Genomic DNA, 24,385 nt, shown 5'->3' with positions numbered 1-24,385 from the left:
CTTTGTTTAAATTCCTTAAGCCTCGGATCATGCTGGACCGAGGGGGGGTGTGTGCTAAAATAGGTGGGGACGAAAAACAAATTCCTTGGGATTGAATTTTTTTATAGTGTGGGAGAGAATTGAAATGGGAATACGAAATAATCTCGCTTTTTAAAACGTTGTTTCTTAAAGGTTCACTTATTTTTACAAACATTGTGGCTGTATTTACGATTATACAATAGAGCTGGGGCTAATCTGAAATCTCCAACTCGCTTTTCACGAGCGAAATTCAGAGATTTTGTGCGAGGGTAAAATAAAGGAAAAGGTTGGAAAGATTAAATTTTCTCTAAAAGGTTTTGAAATTCCGAATCTCTTTTTTTATATTTCGCTTGGATAAATTGAATATTTATGTTTTAAAAGCGGTTTCTCAAAGATTTCGACGTACGATAATACCGTATTTTCGTTGTATAATTAATTGGAAGAGAAATAGTATAAGCTTTATAATTTCTATACCATTTATTTTAAGCCTTATTTGGTAGAATCTGGTAAAAGGTTTCAAGCTGAGCTCTGGGGAGTTCAGGGATTCCGCGAAGTTTTCCCAGGGTTTCCGTGGTACATAGTTGACACAGTACCGTACCTGTAATTCCTGGAAAAGTTAGGGAATCTAAAAATGGGTAAAAAGTCAGTGAATTTTAAAAACTAGTATATAAATCCAGGAATTTTAAAAACTAGTATAAAATTCAAGGAATTTTAAAAACTAGTTTAAAAATGGAAAAGTTAGGGAATCTGAAAATGGGTGAAAAGTCAGTAAATTTTAAAAACTAGTATATAAATCCAGGAATTTTAAAAACTAGTATATAAATCCAGGAATTTTAAAAAATAGTATATAAATCCAGGAATTTAAAAAAATAGTATATAAATCCAGGAATTTTAAAAACTAGTATAAAATTCAAGGAATTTTACAAACTAGTATAAAAATCGGGGAATTTTGCAAACTAGTATAAAAATCAAGGAATTTTAAAAACTAGTATAAAAATCAAGGAATTTTAAAAACTAGTATAAAAATGGAAAAGTTAGGGAATCTGAAAATGGGTAAAAAGTCAGTGAATTTTAAAAACTAGTATATAAATCCAGGAATTTTAAAAAAATAGTATATAAATCCAGGAATTTAAAAAAATAGTATATAAATCCAGGAATTTAAAAAAATAGTATATAAATCCAGGAATTTAAAAAAATAGTATATAAATCCAGGAATTTTAAAAACTAGTATAAAAATCGGGGAATTTTAAAAACTAGTATAAAAATCAAGGAATTTTAAAAACTAGTATAAAAATCAAGGAATTTTAAAAACTAGTATAAAAATGGAAAAGTTAGGGAATCTGAAAATGGGTAAAAAGTCAGTGAATTTTAAAAACTAGTATATAAATCCAGGAATTTTAAAAAAATAGTATATAAATCCAGGAATTTAAAAAAATAGTATATAAATCCAGGAATTTAAAAAAATAGTATATAAATCCAGGAATTTAAAAAAATAGTATATAAATCCAGGAATTTAAAAAAAATAGTATATAAATCCAGGAATTTTAAAAACTAGTATAAAAATCGGGGAATTTTAAAAACTAGTATAAAAATCAAGGAATTTTAAAAACTAGTATAAAAATGGAAAAGTTAGGGAATCTGAAAATGGGTAAAAAGTCAGTGAATTTTAAAAACTAGTATATAAATCCAGGAATTTTAAAAAATAGTATATAAATCCAGGAATTTAAAAAAATAGTATATAATTCCAGGAATTTAAAAAAATAGTATATAAATCCAGGAATTTAAAAAAAATAGTATATAAATCCAGGAATTTTAAAAACTAGTATAAAAATCGGGGAATTTTAAAAACTAGTATAAAAATCAAGGAATTTTAAAAACTAGTATAAAAATCAAGGATTTTTAAAAACTAATATAAAATTCAAGGAATTTAATTTTTGTTGAAAACGTGTACTACAATATAGCTTCAAAATTGTAAAATTGTAGCATAAAATAAGTAAGGGAAAATCTCTGGAAATGGTCTTGGAAAACATGGGAAAGTCAGGGAATTAGAATCTGAAAAAATGGCAACCTTTGATAATATTTCGAGTAAGAAAATTTCACCATATTAGAGGTCCGTTCTGTTCCTGTTAGAAACTTGATAATTTAATATAACTTTCTAAATGACTTTCCATAAAAAACATCGCTTGTATACGGACTTATCTATAGAATTCTTATATAATCCAGTTTCAACTAAATTTTATTTATAACATAATCCTCTTACCTGTTATTCTAAGAAACTTTAAGGAGAATATTTCCAAGATATTTTCGATTACATTAATTTAATAAAGGTTCAAATTTAATTAAAATATATAATTATTGTATTATTTATGAATAACTGCATTGTTTTCATAAATAAATGAATTGCAATTATGTCTTTTGATATCAAAATCAACAAAGTTAGAAATATTAGAAATTTTCGCTCGCTTAACTAATTATTAATCAAATTCCCTTTAAATACCATAGATTTTGACAGAAGTTTTTTAAACCTATATTTTCCTGTAACTTTAAACCTAGGAGCAACAAACACAGCACCCCACACAAGGAGAACGCAACCCCTCAAATGTCGTGCATTTTCTCGCGTACATTTTTCATTGGTTAGACGCTTTAGCGCCTGCTGCCGTCGGAAGGGGAAAATTCGGTAATTGTCTTCCCCTTTCCTTAAAACGTTCAGCGTAAAGGTTCCTCCAATGAAATTTGTACGCAACACTGCGTTAGCGTGTTTAAATGCTAGCTGCGTTCTCCTTGTGTTTGTTGCTCCTAGTTTAAACGAAATATAACCTGCAAAGCAATCTTTATGGAAGATCCCTTCAACTTTTCAAATTTCCCTGTACTGTTGCGCCAAACATTTTTAAAGCCAAAGGCAAGAGTGGCCAGAGCTGCAAACGGTGGTGTTCCACACCAAATACCTGGGGCTATATTCCCTTTAATGGAATTTATCCTATTAAAAATATCTCATAAAAATCCTATAAATCAACAATTTCTATTTTTATTATATTTTTTTTTAATTATTTTTCTGTGGTCACCCTGAAATGTAAATCAAGCCATATAATACAGGGACCCCAGAGGTCCTATAATTCCTATAAAATCCTATATTTTAAAAAATGTCCTATAACATCCTATATTTTTAGCAAAATCCCCCAAAAGTCCTATAAAATCCTATAATTTTGATATTTTGCCCATTTCAAATCCCGGCTCTCAGATAAATTGATATAATTAACTATAAGATAAATTCCTTTACAAAGTCATTCTAGTCTATACTTTTGTTATTGTTAACATGGTTAGTTACTAGTATATTTTTGTGATAAAATGGTTAAATTGTTTTGATTTTTTAAGTGAAAATTGAAGATTTATTTCTCTAAATATAGATTTTGTTTTTAAATGCATAAAGTTAGTAAATTAAATATCATATATAGTCCTATAAAATCCTATAATTTTGTAAAAATAGTCCTATAAAGTCCTATATTTTTAGAAATATAATCCTATTTTCCTATACAAAAATTAAATATTTGAGTGGGGGCCCTGAATATATAATTTTCCGATGTCCGACGTATCGACTAAAATGGACTAAGGTAATCGGCGTAACAAATGTGATTGTCGTTTCAAGCGAGGGCGCGTTCAGTAATTTTTCCTTGTCAGTCGTAGACAGTAACGAGTGTGTGATCTTGAGGGGCTTAATTCTATTTCCGGGTGACGCGGGAAACAATTACATTCTCAAGAGCGCCTGGTCACCGCTGTCCCTCATTTAGTAGCGGATCATTTCCGGAGGAAAGGGCTCAAACCGGAAGAGAGAGTCATCATTTATGGCCACGGCTCGATCGATGTAGAAAACGGGCTTTCAGTTTTGACGGGAAATTATACATTTATACACTAGGAATGTCTAAGGAATAAAAAATAAATAAATATATTTAATAATATTCATCAGCTAGGTTAATACCCAAGGCACCACCCTAGGCCCAAGTCATTAAGCGACTTTTAATACCTTTAATTCAGGTGAATACGATGTGTCTGATAGAAATGGGTGTAGTTTTCGTTCGCATCGTGATTTGGAAAAATTCGATCGAATATTAAGTCTCGAGTGACTTTATGTTATAATTATAAAAATTTATAATGAGAGAACGAATGCGGGTTTCTTAAATCAATTTATTCCATTAGGCGATGAACTGAAAATACGCGTTACGTCTTACATTCGATGTAGTTTGAACCCCGCCCATTTCCCGTACCGCAATGCAGCCTTAGACATTCCGAGTGTATACGTATAATTTCCCGGTTTATAGGGGATGAAAGGTAAAGGTTGCCAATTCCAATGAATAAGCGTAAAAGTTTCCTACTGTATGCTATTAAGAACGCGTAGAAGTAACTAAGAACTATGTACGATAATAATGCCCCATTGCCCCCTGCTGCCATCTAGGAGCAACAAACACAACACCCCACACAAAAAAAAAATTAAAAATCAGCCAAAAGTCAGGGATTTTTAAAAATAAGTCTAAAAATCAGCAAAATGACGGAGAATTTATAAATAAATAAATCTAAAATCAGGAAAAAGTCAGAATTTTAAAAATTAGTCTAAATATGAGTGAATTTTAAAAATTAGACTAAATATGAGGGAATTTTAAAAATTAGTCTAAATATGAGGGAATTTTAAAAATTAGACTAAATTTGATTGAATTTTAAAAATTAGTCTAAATATGAGGGAATTTTAAAAATTAGTCCAAATATGAGGGAATTTTAAAAATTAGTCTAAATATGAGGGAATTTTAAAAATTAGTCTAAATATGAGGGAATTTTAAAAATTAGTCCAAATATGAGGGAATTTTAAAAATTAGTCTAAATATGAGGGAATTTTAAAAATTAGTCTAAATATGAAGGATTTTTAAAAATTAGTCTAAATATGAAGGAATTTTAAAAATTAGTCTAAATATGAGGGAATTTTAAAAATTAGTCTAAATATGAGGGAATTTTAAAAATTAGTCTAAAAATCAGATGGTCAGGAAAACCTGGAAAAGTCGGGGAATTTTAATTTGAAAAAACTGTAGCAACCCTGTATATAAGATTATAATATATTATTATTCTGACAAAAAAAACGTGAATAACTTAAATAACAGATGATGGAAATTTGTTATTTCGTCGCCCCAATCTGTAATCAGCGAAATTTGTCCAAAATTGTCCATTTAAGTCCAGAGTAATTTTGACGTAACAATACTTTTGAGGATGGGTGTACATCCCCTCCAAGTGCGATGGAATTAACTACTTATGACGGTATACACAATACCTTCAAGATAGCAAACGAGTGGCTGGAGAGGATTCGTGGCCAAAAATTAAGATAACGACTTTGAAAAGAAAAACTAAACAAAAGAACTTTTAAGGGGGTAGTTTTTCTCTCATCCTCGAAGAAATAACACTTGAAATAGATAAAAGCGCGCCCTCTGCCGCCGGGAAAAGAAACCGAGGGAGAGAAAAATGGCCGAACGTTTGAAGGAACAAAGGATGGAGTGCGCTAATATTAACAGGGTCCTTTCCGTAGAAATTATGAAAGGGTACGATAATAACGAGAGAAATAACGAGGACGAGGAGTAGTGGTGGCGCCATCCAGCGAGAGAGAGAGAGTGTGTCGACGAGGGAGACGAACGCTAAAATTTTACTTTTAAAAAATGGGATGCTTGAAAGGGGGCTTTTAACAACGCTTCTAATGGGCTGGATGCGGATTTGGACGCGTTAAACGTACGCTAAGCAGTCCACGAGCCAAATAACTCTTTGGAAAAGCGTAAAGTGTAAATTAACGCTGCTGGCAAACTGATGGTTTGTTTAAAGGATATCAATGAGGTTGTGAATACGAATATCAATATTTTAAGTATAAGATCGTATGACTAACGAGGAGACGACCCGAGGTGGTTCTCACCGATTTGGTTCAAAGTTGGAGGATTGTTAGACCTAGATGTAACATGAAACCCGTTAAAGGGAAAAGTTACGCTTGGCTTCCGTTTTGCCGTGGCAACCAAAAATGTTTTTGACAACATAAAATGATAAAAAGTCTATGTAAAATAACATGCGAAAATTACAAATTCAAAACTCCAATAATTCAAAACAAAAAATATTTTTAAAAAAATTGTAAATTTTACATTTTTGGATTACTTTGTACAAATAGGGGGGAATAAAAACCATTTAGGGTGAGCTCGATCTAATTTGAATAAATAGGTCAAAATTTTAGGTATAATACAAAATATTGGTAAAACTTATAACTGCCATATATTTTCGCCGATAAATCTTAAAATTGCTACATTACATTATCTGAACGATGTATACAGATTTTTAGATTTCGATAGAAAAACGACGCCATTTTATAAAATGGCGGATACAAATATAAATCATGGTGCAATAAGTTAGGTAATTTGTATCCGATTAACCTAAGATTTTCTACGTTACATTATCTACCCGAATGAATTCGTACTATAGATTTTTATAGAAATCCGACACCATTTTGGAAAATGGCGGATATCAATAAAACTCATCGTGCGATAAGTTCCGTAAATATTCGTCGATTAATCAGAAATTTTCTACGTTTCATTATCTGCCCGAGTTAATTAGACCTATGGGTTTTCCAATAATAATCCGACGCCATTTTGAAATATGGTGGATATAAATATACTTTATGATGCGATAACTGCCGAAATTATTTGTCGATTTACGTGAAATTTTCTACATTACATTATCTGATCGAATAAATAAGCCCCTTACACTGTGATAGAAATATGACGCCATTTTACAAAATGGCAGATATCAATATCTCATAATGCGATAATAATTTCCCGAGTTACCAATAATTTCCTGAGTTACCAATAATTTCCTGAGTTACCAATAATTTCCTGAGTTACCAATAATTTCCTGAGTTACCAATAATTTCCTGAGTTACCAATAATTTCCTGAGTTACCAATAATTTCCTGAGTTACCAATAATTTCCCGAGTTACCAATAATTTCCCGAGTTACCAATAATTTCCAGAATTACCATTAGTTTCAAGAATTACTATTAGTTTCAAGAATTACCAATAATTTCCAGAATAACAAAATATTACCCAAATTACCAATTATTTCCCAAATAACTAATAATTTTCCAAATTACAAATTATTTCCCAAATTATTAATAATTTTCCAAATTACCCAAAATTTCCGGAATTACAACCATTTTCTGCTTTACCAATAATTTCCCGAATTACTAATAATTCTACCATGCCAATTGAACTAATTTAATAATATTTCAATTTACCCAAATTATGCCTAAATGATATATTTAACCATAATTATTTTCTATAAATCCAATGATATAAGAACTTACCCAATATTATTGGATTTTGCCGAAATGTATTAAAATTTACCCATTTTATATGAAGTTTCATATAATTTTTTTAACAATAACAATACAGAATTTATCGCACCAAGGGTTACATTTATGTGCGTTATTTTGAAAAACGGACTATTTCTCTCAAAAGAAATAGGACTAATTTACTCGGTCAGAAATAGAAAATTTCAGAATAGTTGACGAATAATTACGGAACTTCTCAGACATGCGCCATTTTGCAAAATGGCTTCGGAATTCTTTCAAAATAGAAAGCACTTTTTTATTCGATCATTTAATGAAACAGAAAAATTCTGATTTATCGTCGAATAATTACGGAACTTATATGACATCCGCCATTTTCCAAAATGGCCACGAATTTTATTAAAATTAATAGGATTATCTTTAATAGGTAATGTAAAGTAGAAAATTTCAAGTAATTGGACAAATAATTTCGGCAGTTATCACAATGTAAGGGGCTTATTTATTCGGTCAGATAATGTAATGTAGAAAATTTCACGTAAATCGACAAATAATTTCGGCAGTTATCGCATCATAAGGTATATTTATATCCACCATTTTCCAAAATGGTGTCGGATTACTATAAAAATCTATAGTACAAATTCATTCGGGCAGATAATGTAACGTAAAATCTTAAGTTAATCGGATATAAATTACCTAACTTATTGCACCATGATTTATATTTGTATCCGCCATTTTATAAAATGGCGTCGTTTTTCTATCGAAATCTAAAAATCTGTTTACATCGTTCAGATAATGTAATTTAGAAATTTTAAGATTTATCGGCGAAAATATATGGCAGTTATCACGGCATAAGTTTTACAAATATTTTGTATTATATCTAAAATTTCGACCTATTTATTCAAATTAGCTCGAGCTCACCCTAAATGGTTTTTATTCCCCCCTATTTGTCCAAAGTAATCCAAAAATGTAAAATTTACAATTTTTTTAAAAATATTTTTTTTTGGAATTATTGGAGTTTTGCAAAGGGACCCTTAGAATTTGTAATTTTCGCATGTTATTTTACATAGACGTTTTCTCATTTTATGTTGTCAAAAACATTTTTGGTTGCCATGGCAAAACGGAAGCCCAGCGTAACTTTTCCCTTTAACGGGTTTCATGTTACATCTAGGTCTAACAATCCTCCAACTTTGAACCAAATCGGTGAGAACCACCTCGGGTCGTCTCCTCGTAAGTATAAGATCATTTTAATCATTGTAATCACTCCATATATATGTTAAGTTATCTCCACCACTCTCCACCTATTCGGCTTTCCGTTGCTATGCAACTCGATTTTAAATTTTTAATATTTAGGCTTAGTTTCTCTATTCGGTGTTATAGTCGCGAGCTATATTTCCCGCACCGTACTGACGAGTCCCAAATAGGACGAAACCGGTCTACCGTTGGAATTTCTGGCTATTTTATTTAATTTAATTTAGTTTTTCACTCCAAGATCTATTTGGTCCGAGTTTCGCGTCTTTTTGTTCGCTGGAAGAACTATCGGTACGACCTATTAGTAAGTTTTTAATTTTTTTTAAATTTGTTTAGGGATTAGCTTTATTATCCCTTTTCATAATGGACTAATCTACTTATTCGCTAATTTTACTCCATATATATTACGTAATCACCAGTGTTCCGAAGTTGCAAATATCAGGTGTCAAATAATGTGGGAAAAAGACATGGCGAATAATACTTATACTGGCTAATATGCCAAATAGTGGCAACCAATAAATTTTAATAAAATTAAAAAAACAAACCAAAGAAAAAATATATTTGTGCTATTTTAGACAAATATACTTAATTAGTTGCCAGGTTTTGGGCTAGAAACTCAATTATAGCCCAAACTAGTTATTTCTTTTGGCTATTTTTCGACGATTTTTCCTGAGTTTGAATTCGTCTGCTATATATCTTTAAGGTGTTTTTAATGGTACTTTTGTGAAAAACTGAAACATTATCTCACATGTAAGTGATCCTACATATCTGAAAGATATTATTTATAACATTTAAATGCATTTACTAATTTTTAGTCACTATTTGCCACTTTTTGCCACTGGCATGGACTTTATTCTAAAAAAGTGACATTTAGGTAACACCAGAAGTAAATGAACCGAGGTTATTGAAATAGCGCTCAGAATCGGAGAGCGTTTTTTTTATGAAAATGATGAGAAAATCGAGTCAAATAAAAATCTAATTTCCATCCCCGTCTTTTGATGGGATAAATTCCACTTGGGAATTGTGGGTATAGTGTATAAAAAATGGTTTCATAAAAACAAAAACCTTTGGTTTTTTGGCCTAGAAGCGCGCAAAATTACAAATTCTAGATAAAAATGTAACTTCATAAGGAAAACGCCTCCAACATGGGGAGTATAGCAGTCTGTTGTCTTCGGTTCATTTACTTCTGGTAACACTGGTAATCACCTTATAATAACTCTTAATCATTTTTTAATACCTGTAATTTATCCGTACTCGCTGTGCAAAAAACGTAATTTTTTCCGTGTATAAACTTTACCCGTCTGACTATAAAATAAGGCGGTGTGACCACACCTCAGATATTTCATAATTATTTCCTAGAATTTTTATCAAAATTACGTCACGCAGGTAAACCTTTTTCACCATATTAGAAATTCTCAATCGTTTCCCCAATTTGAAATCATATAAATAATTTCAAAAATATTGGATATTTTCTCTAATTTCAATAGAAACTATCACACATTTTCCAAAATAAATGTCTCCCTTTAAAATCCTAAAAATTGGTGAGAAACATTTCCTATTTTTCTTATAAACATTTTGGGGCTTTCCTGTAGTCACCGTAATCAACTCTTAATTCTATATTCATGGTTTCCTCCTTGTTATAAAACAGCGTTCGTACACGACCTGGAAAATCTGGAAAAGTCGGGGAATTTGGAAATGTTTCCAAAAGGTCAGGGAAAAGTCAGGGAATTTTATAATGTTTCCAAAAGGTCAGGGAATTTGAAAATGTTTCCAAAAGGTCAGGGAATTTGGAAATGTTTCCAAAAGGTCAGGGAAAAGTCAGGGAATTTTATAAGGTTTCCAAAAGGTCAGGGAAAAGTCAGGGAATTTTATAATGTTTCCAAAAGGTCAGGGAATTTGAAAATGTGTCCAAAAGGTCAGGGAATTTGAAAATGTTTCCAAAAGGTCAGGGAAAAGTCAGGGAATTTTATAATGTTTCCAAAAGGTCAGGGAAAAGTCAGGGAATTTTATAATGTTTCCAAAAGGTCAAGGAATTTGAAAATGTTTCCAAAAGGTCAGGGAAAAGTCAGGGAATTTGAAAATGTTTCCAAAAGGTCAGACTAAAGTCAGGGAATTTGAAAATGATTCCAAAAGGTCAGGGAATTTGGAAATGATTCAAAAAGGTCAGGGAAAAATCAGGGAATTTTAAAAGGTTTCCAAAAGATCTGGGAAAAGTCAGGGAGTTTGAAAATGGTCCCAAAAAATTAGGGAAATAAATTTTTTAAAGAAAATATTTCTCAAAATTTTTACGTCAAACCATTCATTTATTCTACAAAGGATGATAAAATACGCGAAAAAGTAGATTAGTCCATAATTAACAGGGATAATATAGCTAAATCCTAAACAAATTTCAAGAAATTAAAAAAAACTTACTAATAACTCGTACCCAATAAGTCTTCGAGCAAAAAACGCGAAACTCGGATCAAATAGATCTTCGAGTAATAAACTAAATTAAAATTAAATAAAATAGCCAGAAATTCCAACGGTAGACCAGTTTCGTTCTATTTGGAACTCATCAGTACCGTGCGGGAAATCTGGCTGGCGACTGTCAAATCTAAAGGAGAATCTAAGCCTAAACATTAAAAATTTCAAAACGCGTTAATTTATTCTACAAAAATGGTCAGGGAAACCTGGAAATGTCAGGGAATTTAATTCCGTAAATTTTGTAAAAGGGATTAGTTCTTTAACAAAGAGTAAATAAATATTCATTCATCTCTCTATTAGTTTCTCGATAAATAATAAAAACCTGGAGTTATTTTGTACCTTTCAATTCACTTCTTTGATCTAAAATTCCAGAAAACTGTTTAAATTAGATATAAACCTTAACTTACAAAAAATAAATAAATAAATAATGTTAAAGCCTTAATTTCTACCCGAATAAATCCCACCAAAAAGCTAGCTATTTCGACTAACCTCGAAATAGCTCCAGTTTAGTAAAAATAGAGAATTGAAATGACGGGTCGCGAAGAGTAATACAAGGCGGAATCAGACGAGCGCACTTTGGAACAGATAAGGATTGAAATCTCGTCCATCCACGAGAGGGCGGCACGGTTCTTACGGGGTCTTAAGGAAGATAATTAAGCCGGCCTGCTCGTCCCTTCTAAATCTCTTAGACAAACGACCGAACGCGGTCGCTAATTTGCATAAGAAAAATCCCCCCTCCGCGCAACATCCCCCGTTTTCCGTTGCCTAATAACATCGCGAAGTGTCTGAGAAGGAGGTGCGTACGCGGAGAATATGTAACCGCAACTTCAGCCTCTGTTTCCATGATACCCGGTAGATACGCTCCGCCTACACGGAGAAATAGCCTTTAATCGTACCGGAGTGTCTTCCCCCCCTTACCGGCAAGAAGGGAGAAATATTACGCGAGGAAAGGCGAAGGGGCGTGGCTTTTAACGAGGGGATCACGAGGCGAAGGCGATTCTGTCCGCGTATTCTCCGACCACTCTGTTACTAAGCCAAGACAAACTTTCGACTATAAGCAACGTAGAAACGAGTAAATATGAGCGTGCGGGTCTTAGGTCTCTGTCCTTTTCCGTTAGCCGACGTTTCTCGCTCTGTCCTTAAAACTTTTCTAATTACTCTTTTTCCCGCTACGCGGCGCTCGCTAGAAAAAGTGTCAGATCGAAGAAATAAATGGGCGGTCACTCCCTCTACTATGTACTAGTGGCAGCGCGCTCTATTCGGTTCAATTAAATTGGCGAGATGCTTTCGTAACTGTCGTTTGGTGGTCATTAGCATAACGGTTCTAGACACTATTTATGCGGGCCTAATTAGGTTTGTTATGATGACGTAACGGCGTCCTCGTTACGTGTCATAAATTCTATACTATGTTGTTTCGTTAAGACATTACTTATTAAAACGCGTTCTAAAGGCTAATTTCGCTAGATTAATTAGAATAGGTAAGCTTTATACTTAAAGTTTTAAACTGGTGTACGAAACAAAATATTTCTAATTTTACAACCAATTTAATTATTAAGCATTCAATTTGTTTCAGCTTCCAAAACTTAGCAGACACTAAATTGAAAAATCGTCTGCTAACGGACAAATACGAATGGATTTTAATGTAACTAGCGCCAAACAACCCCTGGTTTATGTTATACATGGTGTTATAAATGTAAAATTAATTGATCCACCGTTAATATGGAAGTTCATACTCCCTTTAAATGGAATGTATACTAAATCTAAAACAAACGAATAGTTTATAAAGTAACTAGCGCCACCACTCGTAGCTTTCGTTAAGCCTGGTGGACAATGGAGTCCTAATAATTTTGATAGTGATTAAATTGTGTTTAAATTTTGAAACATAATTTAATCATTTAATCACGATTAAATATTTTAAATCCCTATTTATTTATTTTAATCCCGTCAATCATGATTTCATTATTACAATCTTGATTTGATGATAATAATAATCAGCTTGGCTACAGCTTGGCTAATACCCAGGGCAGCCAAGTCATTTAGCGACTTATAATCGAGATTTAATCGTGATTTAATCATTTTAATCGAGAGTTAATCGTGATTTAATCATTTTAATCGAGAGTTAATCGTGATTTAATCATTTTAATCGAGAGTTAATAATTTTAATCGTGATTTAATCGTGATTTAATCATTTTATTCGAGATTTAACCGTGATTTAATAATTTTATTCGAGATTTAACCGTGATTTAATAATTTTAATCGATATTTAATCGTGATTTAATCATTTTAATCGAGATTTAATCGTGATTTAATTATTTTAATCGAGATTTTAATCGAGATTTAATGATTTTAATCGAGATTTAATTATTTTAATCGAGATTTAATCGTGATTTAATCATTTTAATCGAGAGTTAATAATTTTAATCGAGATTTAATCATTTTAATCGAGAGTTAATAATTTTAATCGAGATTTAATCATTTTAATCGAGAGTTAATCATTTTAATCGAGAGTTAATCATTTTAATCGAGAGTTAATAATTTTAATCGATATTTAATCGTGATTTAATCATTTTAATCGAGAGTTAATAATTTTAATCGAGATTTAATCGTAATTTAATCATTTTAATCGAGAGTTAATAATTTTAATCGAGATTTAATCGTAATTTAATCATTTTAATCGAGAGTTAATAATTTTAATCGAGATTTAATCATTTTAATCGAGAGTTAATCATTTTAATCGAGAGTTAATGATTACATCACTATTAAATCTCGATTAAAATTTAATAATTTAAATCTCAAATTAATCCATTTAATATTTTGAGGGTGTGCTAATAACCGTGATAGTAACCTGTCGAACTTTGCCCTCGGGTTTTCGTAAAATGTCAAACGAAATAATGACCAAAAATATCAAAGTCGGGAAATACGAAAATTGTCGTTCTAAGATTAAAATTTTGGAGACGAACGTACGGAACTTATAAAGAAAATACAGTAACGTCGTTAAAAATGAGGAAATAGTGTTACGAAGAGGGCCTAAATAAGACAATTTCTCGCGCCATTTAGAAAATTCTCGTCACGAAACGAAAAAGAGTGAGCGAGAAGGTACACTAACTCATTCGCTAAAAATATATATAACGAAGTTTCGCCCGTACAAAATCCAATTTCATCTCCCTATTTTTAGAGGAGCGGCACTCTCAAAGCGCCTGTAATGAGAAAGCAAAAGACACTGAGAGTGCAATAAATAGAGAGATATACTGCGGAGGCGGGGGTGAGGAATACGTTCAATTTATTACTCTGAAAGGGACATTTTCGTTCCGCCAGCCACGGGGAGAAATGCAATTATTATTTTCCAAAAGACTATATTCCAAACCCTACCCTGCCCTGCCCCGCGAAGCGACGTCATATACACTATCATTTTAATTTTTATTTTAGTCTTAGTCATTTTAAATTCAATAGTTGATTAACTATGCCCAAAACTCACTTTGAATCAAAGTATTATATTATATATTATATTATATTATATTATATTATATTATATTATATTATATTATATTATATTATATTATATTATATTATATTATATTATATTATATATTATATATAATATATATTATGTATCATATATATTATATTATATTATATTATATTATATTATATTATATTATATTATATATATATATTATATTATATATATTATATTATATTATATATATATATATATTATATTATATATATTATATTATATTATATATATATATTATATTATATATATATTATATTATATTATATATATATATATATATTATATTATATATATATATATATTATATTATATATATATATATATTATATTATATAGATTATATATTATTTTTATTATATTGTATTGTATTATATTATTTTTAAACCAACTCAAACAAAGAGCTGACGTTTATTTAATGCTTAAATAATACACAAAAAACTAAAACAACAACAAAACAATATATATATTATATTATATTATATTATATTATATTATAATATGATAATCTTATTATCTTAAATTATTTAAAACATTTATTTTTATTAAAATGGAATTTTTCGATAGGCTAAGTATTTCCCACTGGTTTATGTACACCGATTACGTAATGATTGATCGACTTATAAAGGAGTGATTACAGCGATTTATGTACAAATGCGGAATGACAAATGAGTTATCATAGTTATTACTGTACACTGATTACGTAAAGAAAGATCGATTACAGAATAATAAATCCGTTATTACAGTGATATATGTACACCGACTACTTAAATAATAATTTATGTAAACCGACTACTTAAGTAATAATTTATGTACACCGATTACTTAAATAATAATTTATATACACCGATTACTTAAATAATAATTTATATACACCGATTACTTAAATAATAATTTATTTATTCACCGATTACTTAAATAATAATTTATGTACACCGACAATTACTTAAATAATAATTTATATACACCGATTACTTAAATAATAATTTATGTACACCGATTACTTAAATAATAATTTATGTACACCGATTACTTAAATAATAATTTATGTACACCGATTACTTAAATAATAATTTATGTACACCGATTACTTAAATAATTATTTGTATACACCGATTACTTAAATAACAATGATTTCTGTACACCATTTACGTAAAGAACAATGATAATAATAATCAGCAAGGCTAATACCCAAGGCACCACCTTAGGCGTAAGTCATCTTGCGACTTTTAATGCCTTTAAACAGGTGGCCGGGTTACAATACGTAGGAGGGTAGTGGCCAGCCCTTCATGCCACGCGAGCCAACAGCTCCCTACACTAACTATTACCGTTAACATCAACAAGTTTTTTTATGGAAGGGGAATCCGAAGAACTCTGGGGAAAACCCCTTAAACCAGTGGGGAGAGAACTTGCAAACTCAACGCAGAAGGAGTAGTTCCGAGTTTTCACCCAGTGCCACAAGTTGGGATCGAACCCAGCTCTTCTTGCTGCGAGGCGAAAGCGCTAACCAATCCGCCACCCCACCTTTCTGCACACCGTTTACGTAAAGAACAACGATTTCCGTACATTGATTACGTAAAGAATGATCGATAGCAACGATATGGAAATCAATTACAATTTTTAGAAAATGGCTACAGAGAAATTACGTACACGAAGCAGCTACAGCGATTACGAAGTAAGCTCGTTGCAGCCTACTTCCAGGGGCTAATAGGCCACACTTTGAAGCTCTCTGGCGCTCTCTTAACTCATAGTAGGAAAATGGGAAAAAACAGGCGTACTTATCAACTCGCCCCCTACAACTCCTTAAAATATTTGCGTAACCTTTTGAAACACCCTGTATATTTGAAAACCATTTAAATATTACCCCTACTAATATCTATCTTCTATTTTGAGCGTAGAGAATTTTCATTCTCGCAAGCCATCGTCAAGGCGGTCTTGAAGGGTGGCGGGTGCGTCTCCTAATGAAGAGAACCTTCTCTCAAAGACGATTAGTCCCTCAAGAGGCGAGTGAACAAAGGAGCGCTTTACAAAGCCCCCCGAACCTCCTTCCCTAATTAAACTTATGACCCGAGCGCGTCATTTTAATAGGACGCCGAAGGACAATAGGAGCACATCTTTCCCGGCGCTTTTTACGATTTCGGTCATTTTTATACATTTTTATGCAGTTATTATCATTTTGTAAAATGTCAATATGACGATTAGTATTTTATAAATTAGCTCCTATTCTCACGATGAGACATTTGTCACAAACCGATGTGTTTCTCCCCGATTTTCTTCAAACTCGGGGGAGAAGTAGACCTTCATGTACCTTGAAAGCTCCTAAAGGGAAAAGTTTCAATGGAAATTCGTTTTGCCATGGTAACCGAAAATCGTCGCTGTTAAAACAAAACCACGTAACTTGAGATACGTGGTTTTGTCAAAATTGACATATTTAGATTCTACACCCCAATTTACGTATATAACATTAAAAACATTAATAGGTTGCAATTGGATTTATTTTTTAAATCGAGAAAACATTTAAACGTATCTTTGATATTCACAACGCATTTCGCGCAAAAGCACGTATCTCGCTTATTTTCAGCTCCTATCTCACTTCATGACGCGAAACCACGTATCTCTAAAAATTCCCCTTTAGCAAAATATTTTTTAAATTAAAATCCTCATAAATTCAATATTGAAACGAAATTATTTAACTATAAAATTAACTCGCGCGTAAAAACCTAACACGCGATTTCACAAGTCCCTGAAAAAATTAAAAAATCAATTTTTCTCAAAAAGGCCACCGAAAAGATACGTGGTTTTGTTTTAACGGCGACGCAATGTTCTTCACAACTCAAGTTTAAACTTTCTCTACGTAAAATAGCATGGCAAAAGCAGTTGCAGGTTAAGAAAGGCAAAATATCTAGTACATTTGGCGGAAGAATACTAGCACGACTTTCCGGTAAATCGCCGGCGGGAATCTCGAATTTCGCCTATTATCTGTTGAATTAATAAAAGTTCCTGCGCTTGTTTTTTATTAGTAGTGTGGTTTTAATTCCAAATCTACATTATAGATTTTCATAAAAATTCGATAAATCACCGGAAATCAAATAAAACCAATTTAAGGACAAAAAAATCGATAAATTACTGGCAATTAAATAAAACTAATTTAAAGAGGTAACAAAAATTCGATAAATTACTGGCAATTAAATTAAACCAATTAAAGACGCAATTACCTGCATATGAAACTGATTGCCGTTAAATTAGTAAACCGTAGTCACCTTACTACAGTCAAGGTTGCCGGCGTGTACTACCGATTACAGGGAGTAACTAGCCCAGTTCCGGAATAAGGACTAGGCCTATTTGTCCCCACCAACAGATGAAATCCATGGATTTTTCACTGATTCGATTTTAGAGAAAAACATATTAGGCTTGTTGATTTATTATTTGAAAAATCATTATTCTGCCCCACCTTCAGTAAATCCGGTAGTTAATTAGCCCCTTTGTTTGCAAGTGCAGAAAGAAAGTAAATATCATCAATTGCTTTATTAAATATGCAAATACAACGAAGTCGTTTTTATTCCTCATAAAGAACACTTGTCAACTATCGTATAGAGTCCAGCGGTTCCCAAAAGGGGTTCCACGGAACCCTGGGGTTCCATCGAAGGGTCGCAGGGGTTCGGAGAATTCGTAGCGCGGCCATCTTTGTTTGTGTCAAGAGTATTAAGATAAGTAAAAAAAATGAGTTGGGGTTCCGCCAGAATTTGGTGGATAATTTAAGGTTCCATAGCAAAAATAATGGGAACCGCTGCTATAGAGTAATATCAGAAGTAAATGAACCGTAGTTATCGAAATAGTGCTTAGAATCGGAGGGCGTTTTCCTTATGAAAATGATGAGAAAATCGAGTCAGATAAAAACTAATTTATCATCCCCGTCTCTTAACGCGATAATTTTCGCTTGGGAATTTTTATGAATAAAAAATGGTTTCATGAAAATAAAAACGTTTTTATTTCGGCCTAGGAGCTCGCAAAATTTAAAATTCGAGGTCGGAATGTAACTTCATAAGGAAACCGCCTCCAACATGGGAAGTATAGCAATCTAATAACTTCGGTTCAATTACTTCTGGTAATATAATCGCGAAGTTTTTGTCCACGGGTGACGTTTCGTGACGTCACACTGATACGACTCTATATCCATCTTCCGATTGACACTCGCCACTAAAAGCTAGGAATCGACAAAAATAGTTTTACAATATAATTTAGGTCGACCCCCCACAATTTATCTTATTTTTTATATGGCCGACAACGTCCGTTGAAAGACGACGAAAAATAAGTTGTCAGCTTTCAACTACAATGGGTTAGTAATGGCGGCATGGCCTTCCTTCCAGTAAGCGGCTTACAATCTGTACAGAATAGGGTACCACCCACCCCGTTTCTATTATACGCGGGGTGATAAAAATCAGCGCGCATCAGCTGACAGAAGCTGGAGAGCGCTTAGAGAATTTCAGAGGCGCCATCAGGACCTCATTCAATTGGCCACTTTAGAAATAGCCTACGGTTCGCAGCCACCTCACTCGACATCTCCCCCCAAAGAGCGTCTCGTAGCCTACCGCCTTTCGCTTCGATGTCGGCTGAGGCGAAAAGCGCTCCCTCGAATTGGCAGGAAGCGAGTCGTCATTAATATTTCACGCGCTTTCTGGACTCCTATCTCGACAATTCCCTCTACTTAATACAGCGCCGACTGTCCACCGCGTCACTAAAAGTTACCTGAGACTAATAACGTCAACGTACGACGCTCTTCTAACCTTTGGTAACGCTATCGAGCGAGGCGGTGATCCCGTACGAGCTATATCGGAATACGACGCGTATGGATGCGACGGTAGTGAGAATAGTTATCGTTTCGGAATTTCGGCCAACGCGTAGGCCTAACATCCATAATGTGTGTCTCGCGGTGTTGCCATAGCCACGGCGCGTACGAGCAAAAAATAGCGGAAGAGAGATTCCAGGATTGCAGAGACTGCGGATGGCTCCGGATACGCGTCCGTCGCGGGGATTTTGGAGCGAGACATTTTCGCGTTCACTCTAATGACAGCTCTCTGGTACGAAGCCCGCGTGGCATCTTTGACGCGAGAGATTTCCAAAAATATCACCTTGATTTATGAATCTCTTTTAAATTTTGGAATATTTTTTACGCGATTTTCATACTGAAACTGATAAGGGCTGACATTATCATGGTCATCGTCCCAACTTAATTAATTTTTATAATTGCAATGCTACGAATAGGATAATTAATTTGTAGCGGTGCATCCAATGGTCTCGGGTATCTGAAGTAAATCAGTTAGTTAGATCAGGTTTATCTTTCATATTTCCCTTGTAAAGCAATCTGAGATCCAATTGTATCTGTAACTGATCTGATTGATTAAAATTTACCGAACCAGAGACAGCTATATATATATATATATATATATATATATGTATATGTATATATATATATATATATATATATATATATATATATATATATATATATCTCTCTCTCTCTCTCTCTCTCTCTCTCTCTCTCTCTCTCTCTCTCTCTCTCTCTCTCTCTCTCTCTCTCTGTCATTTCCATTTCGACCCATATCAACTGGTCTGATAATATGCGGATAAATTGATTTCGGATTTATCAGAATAATTTTCTCGATTCAGATAACAAGGGTGCACGAATTGTACCAAATTTAGTAAAAGGTCCTCTCGACCTTCAAAATGTTTGATAAAATTAACTCCAATAAGTAATGTCGTAAGTAACATTTTTAACTGATTTTCAGAGGTATTAAATTCGTCGTGCAGTTAAAGTTAGACAGTGCGCGCTTATTTTTTTTTGTTGAGCTCGCGCGAAAACGCACGAGACCCTCTACACGGAAATATTAATGTATAAATTACACTTTTTATACATGTATGCATATATATTATTTTATAGAAAGAGCTATTCTCAGATTAAAAAATAGTTAATCTACTTCAATATCTGTTAACTTATAAAATAAATATAACAACGCGAATTATTGCGTAAATAAAGACAGTCTTTTATTTAAAAACATTTAATAATTAATAATAATAACTATTTTAAATGTTTTTAAATGAAAGTCCCGTCTTTACTTACGCAATAATTGGTGTTGTTTTATTTATTTTATTATCTAATGGCGTCAGGCTAGAACCAAATTATTTTATTATTATTCAACCTGTTAACTAACGTAAATAGCATTATTAAGATAAATAAACGAAGCACGTAATCTTACGATTTACAAATAGTAAATAATGAAAATAATTACCATATTAATCATCAAATTCGACTGAGACGGTGCTAAAAATACCCAGGGTCATTCCTCAAAGCGAACTAGGATTGCAATAACAACCCCGAAGCACGAATACGCGTAACTTATTTAAACCCGGGCCAAAAAGTTGACAAGGCAACGAGTGAGAAAGGGGTGAAATTTATTTTTAAAATTTGAATTTTAGGAAGAGAAAATTTACGGACGTCGCTGAAATCTCATAGAGCGTTGTCCCCTCGCATCTCTTCTGATATAACGTCTCGCTGTCTTTTCCATTTCTTATATTTCGCTTCCCATTTTCTCGCTGGAGAACTAGACAGTCGGAAAACATTTTTTCCCGTGGAAGCCATTCCTTACGGCCTCCGCGACGGCTCACTTTAGAATCTGCAATTTTCCTTTTTCAATTTTGCACACCGTTATAAGGTACGAGCGGAACAACCAAAGTACTATATTCTGGAAGGTCTTGAGATTGCGTCTCGTTTTTGGCAGATATATAGGGCTCTACCCCGCACTTACTGTTTCGTCTATTTTTCCTCTACCTCAGAATTCGGCCGTGGTAGATAAGTTATCTAGTTCATTTATATTATACAGGGTGTTTCAAAAAGTTATGCAAAAATGTTAAGGAGTTGTAGGGGATGAGTTGAGAAGTATGCCTGTTTTTTCCCCATTTTCCTACGATGAGTTAAAAGAGCGCCAGAGAACTTCAAAGTGTGGCCTACTAGCTCCTGGAAGTAGGCTGCAACAAGCATAGATATTATAGACCAATATCTGGCAGCTATGCATATATATTATAGCCCAATATCTGGCAGCTATACATATATATTATAGTCCAATATCTGTCAGCTATGCATGTATATTATAGTCCAATATCTGGCAGCTATGCATGTATATTATAGCCCAATATCTGGCAGCTATGCATATATATTATAGCTCAATATCTGTCAGCTATGCATATATATTATAGCTCAATATCTGGCAGCTATGCATATATATTTTACTTTAAATAGTCCAATATCTGGAAACTATACATATTTACCTTAAATAGTCCAATATCTGGCAACTATGCATATATATTTTACCTTAAATAGCCAAATATCTGGGTACTATGCATATATATATTTACCTTAAATGGCCCAAACTGGCATTTCTGTGTTAAAATATTTTTTAATTTTATTATTTCCAATAGTAAAAGAAATTATTGCCACTTAATTTTTCCCAAATTAGTCGCTAAATTAACTTTTGTCCAGGTAGAAATTTTCCACTATATTCCACACAAGGCGACATGGATTTTTCCACTTCAAAATCGGTCAAACAGCTCTAGAGATATTGAAGCTTTCGGTATTGCGTCCATTTTCCAAGATGGCGGAGAAGACCTTCGATATAGCAACTCCAAATTACCGTAGATCCACTATTTACTGTTATATAGAATGGAAAAGGTGCCTCCCTGACGATGTAAATGATGGGTACACATTGACCGGTCAAGCGCAATGTCGAGTTCTCGGACTTGAATGGCGACTTAATAAACAGGGGCCCCTCTGAAGAATAAATAAGTACTTTCCCTTGTTGGGTGTAATTAAGCAAGATTCTTCAGAGTGACTCTGAGAAAGTCCAAGTGGAGAAAAGGACTTTCTCGCCAAATAAAGCGTTAATCAAGTTCCACTTATGTACGAGGGGTGCGCGAAATATTGGACTACAACGAATAATTCGATCGAACACCAAATTTAAGATTCTTTTACCCTAGAATAATTCGATCAAATAACAAATCGAATATTCGATTATCCCAAATATTTCTAGCAAATAACACATGTAATATTTGATTACCCCAAACAATTCTATCGAATAACAAATTGAATATTCGATTACCCCAAACAAATCTATCGAATAACAAATTGAATATTTGATTACCCGAAACAATTCCATCGAATAACAAATTGAATATTCGATTACCCCAAATAATTATATCAAATACCAATCGAATATTCGATTAACCTTAATAATTCTATCGAATACCATTCGAATATTCGATTAACCCAAATAATTCTAGCAAATAACAAATGGAATATTCGATTTTTCGAATCGAATAACCTAGAAAATTCTGGTCAAACAGTCGAATTTTCGAAAATGGAAATGAGAAATATGGTTACATTAAATAACACGAAAGAATACCAATTCGAATATTCGTTTATTATGGTCAAATAGTCGAGTATTCGAAAACGGCAGTTCTAAAATATTTGGTGTTTCAAAACTGATCGAATAACCACGGAGTTTTTCTTCTTGATTGTTTTCTAAATATTTGAATTTGTATTTGACGTGGCTAGAAAACAAATATTTGATGTTCGATTCCCAAAAATATGGTATTTGCACTTCTCTAATAAGAAGCAAAACTTTGGATGTTAAAAGCCTCATTCTTTGGAATAAATTTTTGTTAGATATTAAGTGTCTTCTAAATATTCAGTTAAGATAATTAAGATAATTAATTTGGAAATGAAACGAAGAGAAGCTTAGTGCTAATTAACGAGCCTCGCCCTAAAAAAGAACTGAAATCAATCCCAGACTAAATTTCCCGATAATCCGATAAAATAGGATATTTTTTTCTTCGTCTAGATAAAGTTTATAAATAAGCCTTTTTCTAAAGCCTCTTTTAAGCCTAGGCCAATAGTTTGAGATGGCCTATTGCTGGAAACAGACCAGGAAAACAGCGGTAGGGAAACTAATAAAAAATAGATTTACAGCAGGAATCCATACCTCTACTTGGAATACTTATCCTGGCGTATCACGTATGGTAAGATCACTCTGACGGCTTTGGCCCCGCCTACGAGATAAAAAATCTCCTCTGCGCCCCCTCCCCTCTCCCGTTGTTGTTTGCTAAGTTAACATAGTGACGTCATAAAAAACCTTCAGCCACATCAAGACGAAAATCTGCCGCGATAAGCATTCCAAGTAGATGTATGGATTCCTGAATATAGTTAAGCGTAAACTCTGTCTTTGCAAATTATTTTCGTTAAACTGTTTAAAGATTAATCGCAATTCTGAAATCCTGTTAATTAAATTGTTAAGTATTTCTAGTTGTATAAATTGAACCAGTAAGATAATAATGAATAATAATAATAATAATAATAATAATAATAATAATAATAATAATAATCAACTTGGCTCACATGTTAAACTTGTTTCATGTTTAGAAGATTTATAAACGTAGTTTTCTTTGAAAAGACAAGTTACGGAAAACCGCCACCACAGCGCTGGCGTCAGTCGTTGCTTGAAGCTACTTTGGTTCCCTAACGTGTGTACCGTTCGGTTAGTTAAAACTAATATATTTGATCCGTCTCATAAAACCCACGAGTATACGTAACCCAGATTAATAAATAAAAATAACTGGTCTTTCTGGGCAAGGCCAACGATGAACAGCTAATTCGTTTATTATAGCATTAAGCGCATCTTTCCAGAATAGCAAAATGAGCTCGAAAATAGTCCCGTCTTAAGCCTACGCCCACATTCCCCG

General features: G+C 32.8%; 1 protein-coding gene across 3 annotated transcripts in view; it reads left to right on the top strand.

Annotated features, from left to right (window-relative positions):
• The window catches only part of Pgant5 (polypeptide N-acetylgalactosaminyltransferase 5), a 244,869-nt gene that overhangs the window by 177,466 nt on the left and 43,018 nt on the right, over window positions 1–24,385 (top strand). The gene's annotated exons all lie outside the window — the stretch shown is intronic.

The sequence above is a fragment of the Leiobunum rupestre genome, chromosome 10 (genome assembly GCF_980474605.1).
Source record: "Leiobunum rupestre chromosome 10, qqLeiRupe1.1.hap1, whole genome shotgun sequence".
Taxonomy (NCBI): domain Eukaryota; kingdom Metazoa; phylum Arthropoda; class Arachnida; order Opiliones; family Sclerosomatidae; genus Leiobunum; species Leiobunum rupestre.
This window is presented reverse-complemented; position numbering and strand designations above follow the sequence as displayed.